Source organism: Anoplophora glabripennis, unplaced genomic scaffold (genome assembly GCF_000390285.2).
Source record: "Anoplophora glabripennis isolate ALB-LARVAE unplaced genomic scaffold, Agla_2.0 scaffold119, whole genome shotgun sequence".
NCBI lineage: Eukaryota > Metazoa > Arthropoda > Insecta > Coleoptera > Cerambycidae > Anoplophora > Anoplophora glabripennis.
In genome coordinates, this window is record NW_019416217.1 from 291,404 (window position 1) to 300,368 (window position 8,965).

Sequence of the window (8,965 nt, forward strand, 5' to 3'; positions counted from 1 at the left end):
CCGAAATAGTTTCCAATTCGAATTTTTGGAGAAGAGAAAGGTTATCTACGCGGGAAGCCGATGTCTGAAGTAAGTTGATTAATAGTAAGGTTAGTCTTTATAAGTTGCTAGTTATCTACGGAACACAATCACAATTATTGTACTTTGTAGTATCAGTGGACAGATTTTATTAATAACAAAATTATTATATCCCTGAAAGTATTACGGGTATTTTTTTATTTTGTAGTACAGTTTTTATATATTTGGTGCCTCGTATTTTTGAACTGTGACCTAAATGATTTATATATATGAAGTAAGATTTCTAACTTTGTGATGACTTTCGGAAAACGATTCTTGTTTAATATTAGTTATAACCAAGGTTCTTCAGGGACCCCACTCTTGTTCTCTTTGAAATTTGTCATCGAAACGAACAGATCGTATTCGCGAGATCCATCCACTTTGTTTTATAGTGGAAGAATACCGGAATTTTTCAATCTGGTATGTAAATGTGGTTTATTTCCTTTTAATTAACTGTTTTGCAACTGCCTTGCTTTAAAATATGTTGCTAATGCTTGTAACTTTATTCATTAATGTAGGTCCACTTTGACCTCCATTTTGATCAAGGGTACGTGGCAAGAAAAGATCCACGAGGTGTCTTAGCTTGCTTAGTTTTTCGTTTAGTCAAGTTAGAGAACCCGTTCTGCTGTTTCTTTTATGCTTTCAGAGTATTTGATCGGGACATTGCCTGATTTTTGACGATTACACAAGAGGTGGTTGAACTTCCGATTTCTTAGCAGACCTGCAGAGTTTTCTCTAGGCCCCTGGCAAATTACATAGTCTGGATCGGAAATGGTTGACTCACAATCCGAAGGAATTGATTGAGGTAAGTTTCTTTTATGATTTTTTTTAATAAAGGCAGCTTACTTCATCAGTCCTTGTGACCACCAAATTGAACCTTTTTGTAGTTGAATTAATATACGTATTTTATCTTATCTTTCTGGTTTTTGTCATAAGTTTTTAAATTCAAGCTATAACAAAATTTATCTCATATCTTTTACATAAATAAATCTGATTCCTATTTTACCATTATATAGGGTGTTTTCTTATTACTTTTGCTGTAAATTTTAGATTATTTTTTTTGTGTAAATTGATTTAGTAAATTCTGGTTAACAATTTTGATATGTAAACTATTGTTTAAAATATTTGAAAGATTTGGAATTAAATATTGCACAGATCCTCAAATATTGTAGATTTTTTTATCTCTCTTTAGTATAAATTCATTTAACTTTTCACCATCCTTAGTTAAGATTTCATCGTACTAATTATAACCATAGTATTAAAATAATTAACCATACCATTAATTGTAAATATTAAATTTAAGGAATTTTACATTACATTTTAATCACCGACAACCAGATTGAGTATTCTCTAACACTCATCCGTTGTAAATATCCTACTTGCTTATTTTTTTATTCTCTGTTTTCCAGACTTGCAACACATCACCATACCACGGATCTTTTGACCAAGACAACATATTATTGGATCCAGGGCTTCTGACCATAAACATCTTTGAGATGAGGTTGTCGTGGAGTCTGTCACCCGTTAATCAACTGGCTATCTCCACCAGACAGATGACCATAACGTCAACACCCCCTTAAATTCCAGACAAACCAACCAGAGTAAGACCCATCCATTCTTAACCAGATCTTGTCAGAAGTGAACACCACACCATTATTGTTGTTTTTTTTAAACAGTATAGTCAAGTAGAGATATTGAATCAAAAGTTAATCTGTTGTGTCATCTGTTGTCGGACATTTTAATTTAAAACCTGATTGTAATTTGATAAAAGTTGCTATTATTTATTGTTTTGTAAAATTTAACAATTCACTAACTTTACATTGTATTAAATTGATTTTAAGAATATTTTGTTTAAATCTTGTTCCTTCCTCATAGTTTAAGAGTATATCTACACATTCATAACTTTGTACTACACCCCACGACCTTGTGATCTCACTGCACTCAACTGTAGCTTAGCTGGATGCATCTTTTAAGTGTTCTTGGGGTTTTGTAACCAATTATCCCCAGGAGTTATTAATTCATGTGGACAAATAATAAATAACGTTACAGTCCACAGAAAGAAAAGGTGTTGAATAGGAAAATCTTTCTAATTTTTTATTTTATCGAAAAAAAGTTACTCTTGATAAAAAAAATAAATACTGATTCTTAAAGTAAGATTGGGATAGAAAAAATTAACATTTCTTGTACGGGGTGTTCAAAAAATTGAAAAAACTTTAAATGGAAATAAGTTATGTACCTATTTTCAGCCACGAAAATTGAATAATTCCAAATATTTCGAATTTTCACCACCAAGAACGGCGGTGACAACATTTTTAACGTTAAGGCGATATTTTGTAGCGTATGAGCTATATCCTGTACATATTTAGTTTCGTGTAACTCTCTCGGTTTCAAAAATACAATACCGATGAAAGTTTTCAGCCCCGAAATTTGAATAATTCGAAATATTTCGAATTTTCACCACCAAGAACGGCGGTGACAACATTTTTAACGTTAAGGCGATTTTTTGTAGCGTATGAGCTATATCCTGTACAAATTTAGTTTCGTGTAACTCTCTCGGTTTCAAAAATACAATACCGATGAATGTTTTCAGCCACGAAATTTGGATAATTTCAAATATTTCGAATTTTCACCACCAAGAACGGCGGTGACAACATTTTTAACATTAAGGCGATTTTTTGTATCGTATTAGCTATGTCCTGTATAAATTTAGTTTCGTGCAACTCTCTCGGTTTCAAAAATACAATACCAATGAATGTTTTCAGCCACGGAATTTGAATAATTCCAAATATTTCGAATTTTCACCACCAAGAACGGCGGTGACAACATTTTTAACATTAAAGCGATTTAAAAATTATTTGAACTCTTAGAGTTTTGTAACTTCAATATTAAATTTTATTTAAAGTGAAACAGAGCTAATTTCTTTGCAGCCATAATAGTCACATTTGTATTTAGCTTTCAGAGGAAATTCGGTTCAATGTTTTGCTAAAAATGATATAAACACGTTTAAAACTTTTTTTACCTTAAGTATTTGACAAACAAAATTTCATTCTAAGACGGTAAGCTGTCTTTTACGTAATGTAGGCACATGTATTGTTTGTTATTTGTATTTTGTAAATGTTATTCTTTTGTTCCTTTCCCACCTGTAATTGGAACTTGCACTGTAAGTTGGTGTAAATAAATAAAGAAATAAATAAATAATAATTTGCTTGTGCATAATTTTCGTTAACGTAGGCAAGTTATGGATGATGAGGTGCCCTAAAATCGTTGTCATGAATGCGAGAAAGAGTCAGCAGGACATAAATAAGCAGCCGGTCGTAAGTTACAAGATACAACAAAACATTCGAAAGCAAAACAGAAGAGGGAGCAGCGCCAGGCAATACGGCATTATCAAACTTAATGAATTATTGCTTTAATTAAGTGATACGATATCAAGCAAAATAATCACTGGAATCTAATTTTAGCCATTGTTATTTGTTCGAGTTGTAAAATTGCGGTGAAGCCGAGGACCGAAAACGTTTTCCAATTTTCGCAACCCCGAGAATAAAGCTGATTGCAGCTTTTTGTCCGCCTCCCTGACTTCCGGAATGATGTATTAAATTAGTGTTAATCTATGATCTCCCCGCGAAAATTTATAATGAAAAGGTTTTGACTTATTAATATAAAATGGGTCACTTTTTTGCCGAGTGCCATTAGAATATCTACAAAGAAATATCTCATGTAATTAGACATCTTGGCGTAATAATTTTAAACGAAGCCTAAATAATTCAATCCTTTACGTTTGAGGTAGTATATTTTTAACTTTACCTGTTTCAAATCTAATTGTAATCCAAACAGAATTTAATTAATAAGCCCGCAGGAATTAAAAAACTTCATTCGATAGCTCAAAGGATCGCCAACAGCGAATGTACGTTTCTCTACTGTTTTAAACTAGAAGTCTAGCGGGAAAGCTAGCGAGGCTAATTGCGCTGGTTTTATTTACGTTCGCAAAGTTTATATAGCAGGGAGCCAGTTATCCATACCCCTTTCCACAGGCGTTTCTAAGGAAGCCAGGAATGAAGAAGAATAGGAACCGGACTGATTTTAGCGACCTACAATTAATGAGTAGTACTGTAAACTTATGTTATTACAACTACATATATTATTATGTATTTACATAATAAATATCAGGTTCGGAAGAAAGAAAATACTATTAGTTACAACTTCCATTTCAACTTACAGGACGGATAGGAAACGACATCCAATTATCTGAAAACGTAGCATGATCAAACACACCCAAAGGAAACGACAATGTTCCCAACCACATCATAGTATGAACCGGTAGCTCAGAAGAAAGTAGGGTCAAGACAAAGGTGACAATAACCAAGTCTTTCCCTCACTCACTTCCTATGCTCGCTGTTGGGCATGTCTGTTCCAGTGGAATGGTGGATCTAACTTTGAAGCAGAATTCTGTCAGTCCTCCGGTAAACTTTCGTGGTGACAAACAGGACTGTTGGTTGTGCGAGTCGTTCAGGATTGAATTTGCAGTTCGGTTTGCAATACTGATTTCCTATTTGATGGTTGGTGGCTGCCTACTGGTTTTCTTTCCCATGTCATTTTCTAAATGGGGGCATTTTTGATTATGAATATGTCTGATTGTAGGGATGAGCAATCAGCAACTGAATTTTATATTCAGTTTGACTATCAGGTCTCTTCTATGGGCGGCTAACAGAACAGTATTTACTCCAAACGATTATAGATGTTGCTTACGACGGCGACGACGGGGGATTATCGGCTGAATTCTGTATTCAGTTTAAGTAGCAAGTCTTTTCTGTGGATGGTAGAGGCTGCACAATAATCCCTGATTGGACTTAGCAGCATTTTTCTTACTCTCGTGCTTGCTGACTGTTCACCTCAACTAGTCACCACTGAACTTAGTTTCCAACTTTTAGTTGACGTGTCGGTGATTTTGTGGCGTTAAAACTGCGAAATATTTAACTTATTGGACATAAAAGACTATTATCTATAAAATAAAAAAAACAGCTGGCTTTAAGTGACAAACGATTTATTTATAGGCTTTTGTAAAACGTAAAGTGAAATGAAGTTCATCTCCGAAGAGTTTATCGCGAGCGCAAATACTCGAGAACAAAGATTTTGGACAATATTTTTTCAAATCCATATAAATATATCAAGTTGTTGGCAACTACTTATGAAACAGTGATCACTGTCGTCAGATACAATAACATTATTATTGCCTCCAACTGAAAAATTGCGGTTGAAGAAGAAATTGTTTCAACTTCAGAAGATTTTTCTTCTGATGATAATTCTTTTCTTTTATAAAAAAAACTTGAATTTTATATTGTAACTTTGGAAGGACTCAAATAAACAATTCCCGATACTGAGAGTATCAATAGTTTTATCTCAATTGTCATTTTTACATTTTCTTCACGCTTGATAAATGTGACATTATTTTAATATTTGCTGTTTGAAAAATAATACGATGTTCTTACTGAAATTATAATAATTCTTTTAAAATAATAATTTTACTATAAATAAACAATTTTTAATGAATGATTTTTTATTTGAGTGATTTCTTATGTTCCGCCATTTTATATTTGATAATCTTTAAATTCTTAATCTACGACTCGGAAAATCCCATTTTATTTTATAATTTCGACCCCAAATTCGTAATCAACAACCCCAAAAAAACCCGAGTAACAAATTTCAGAACGACTTCTAAAGATTTTTACTTTTGGCCCGCAATTTTGAGATTCTGCCCCACTGTGCGTCCGTAAAAAAACTGATTTAACGCGTAGCTGCTAATTATTATTATTAGTACATTATTTCAATGGAAAATTGACATTAAATTATTACATTTAAACAACAATGGTCATTAGTATATGGTTCCTGTTTTTTCCAAGAAATGCAAGATATTTACACATTGGGCCGGTGCGGTCCTGTCCCCGTTCCGTGCTAGAAAGTCGGGCTTTTTGGTAGAGGTTCGGGAGAGAGGCAACTTTCAAAGTTGACCGCACATTTCGGTCGCCTAAATCGTAATTAGCGAATGTGCGGCCTTATACATGGCCTACCTTGATGTGTGTATGTTCCTGTTTCCGAGCCGCTTAGCGGCGCGATTAGGTGTGCTTACAGTGGGCCATGAATCATCCCTGCTTGCTTATGGTTCGTTGGGCGAAGGGCTTTGGCTCCGCGCCCACTTGTGCGGAGATATCGGGAAGCTTTATTGGTCCGACCAACCCTGCTTGGTACAGGTAAGCGTCTTCTTGTAGTAAAAGACGTTTAAAATCAAAAATTACTCAAAAAATAGATTTTTCGCCCACATCTTTCACAATACATGTTATAAAACGATATTTCACTAAGTTAGTTTGATATAAAATTGTACAAAATTTAAAAACAAAAGAAAGATATTGACAAAGAGTTCTCCTGTCTGAAACGTTACTAGAGGGTAAAATAATGTAATTTATTCTCCAATAATCAGAAGAAAAAACGGTATTAAAAAATTAACTTTCTTGCTATAAAAATATAAGATTTATGATGTGATCTGAAAACTTCACATTTCTCAAAATCTTTCAATTTATCTTCAAGGTCTATCATATTGCGTTATTTTGCTACAATTTAAGTCTCCTAAGTATCTCCTATCTCTGACACTCTTCATAATGCCTCACCATGCATTAGAACAACTTCAAAATATATCCCTCGAATCAGCTTTAAAAACCTTCAAACGGATTGAACAGCTTTGAAATAGGTATATCGAAATAATTAGAAAAGGTATTAAAATCTATCAAAACGGCTCTAGAATTCAACAAAATTCGGCAAAATTTAAGTGAATAGATCGAAATCGTTGCCAATTCGAACACTTCAAAATACTTGTCTTCACAATCCTCACAATACCTCACAATCATGTGATATACTCTACTTTACATTAAATACTCAAAAACATCAAAATACCTGAATAGGACTATGTCAAAAAAAGAGGGTACAAAGGAACTACAATGTAACAGAAATATTATTATTTGATATGTTCAATTGACCCTAAAAAATGATAAAACCGCGGAGTGCTACCTTTTAAAGGGGTGCGTTTTTGAGAACGAAGTAAAAAGGTGGTATTTTTATTTTTTTGAGTTTTACTCGAAAATTATGCATTTTTTCACTATAGTTGTCAACAGAAAAGTTGTAGCAAATTGAATTTTCAATCGAAAGGAGACGTTTTGAAGTCAAAAAAAATATTTTTAACAAAAATATGCCCAAAAAACGAGTAAAAAAATGCGTTTTTTTTTTCTTTTTGGTTTTTGGCCCACAAGTTTTTTCTGAGAGGAGTTAGGTATAGGCATTGCTTTAGAGAAAAAAAAGTTAATGTTTTTACTTTAAAATAAGCCTTTATAGAAGTACCTACGACTAATAGAAACCGAGATACATTGGATCAAAGTTGGCTACTTTTGGATTTTTGGCCAATTTTTGTCCTTTTTTTGACGATTTTCGTCTTATAACTTATTTCTGAGTTCATTTGGGTATATGTAATGACATATTCAAATGAAAGCTGGTTTCAATACCTTTAAAATGGTGCCTGGTAGAAGTTTGTACAATTAAAATCAACTGAGATATGTCAATTTAACCAACGATACTTTTTCTTTTTATAAAATTTTTATTACTTTAGGTATTATTTTGTCTAATAAATTTATTTTTGTGAATGGGAAAGTTAAAATAAGTTTCTAGGTGATTGAATATTATTATTTATTTAATTAACCAACAATTAATCATATTTATCTTGTAAAATTTCGAATTCTTTTAATTATTTTTGTACATTTAATTAAAAAATTACAATTACAAAAATTTTGTTCAATTTTGTAGATAAGAATTTTTCAAAATTAAAAAATTACCTCGATATATTTTTACTTGAAGATGCTAGTGTTGAGGACATCACTGCTGCATCTGAATGCATTGTAACTATAATGTATAGTTCAAAAATTGACAGCCTAGAAACTTGCCGATATAAATTATTTCAAAAGTATTCAACAGGTGCAAAATTTACCTTATCTCGATTGCCTTCAACAACTGATGCTCTCAAACATCATGGGTTCAGAGTATATTTTCAGATGCAACAATGAAATGGTTGTACTTTAAATCCCCTTGATTGGGGTTGGAAAAATTCCATAAATGGGCTAGTTCCCATTTTTAATAATAAATCTCCTGCACCTGAAAATTTACTTGAAAAAATTAGCCTGTATATATATTAAAGAATGTATGGGAATAAATTGTGAGAATGCTTATGAGCCTGATTTTTCTGAAGAGGACATTGATGAAAATGATGACGAAATTGATATTAATATTGAAAATATACTAAATGAAACTGAAAATTTATAAGATATAAATCACCTAGAAACTTATTCTAACTTTCACATTCACAAAAATAAATTTATTCGACAAAATAATACCGAAAGTAATAAAAATTTTATAAAAATAAGAAAAAGTATCGTTGGTTAAATTGACATATCTCGGTTGATTTCAATTGTACAAACTTCTACCAGGCACCATTTTAAAGGTCTCGAAACCAGATTTCATATGAATATGACATTACATCTACCTAAACTAAGTCAGAAAAAAGTTATAAGACGAAAATCGTCAAAAAGCGCAAAAATTGGCCAAAAATCCAAAAAGTAGCCAACTTTAATCCAATGTATCTCGGTTTCTATTAGTCGTAGGTACTTCTATAAAGGCTCATTTTAAAGGAAAAAACATTAACTTTTTTCTGTGAAGCAATGCCTATACCTAACTCCGCTCAGAAAAAGTTGTGGGCCAAAAATCTAAAAGAAAAAATAAACGCATTTTTTCGTTTTTTTTACTCGTTTTTTGGGCACATTTTTGTTAAAAATAAATTGACTTCAAAAGGTCTCATTTCGATTGGAAATTCAATTTG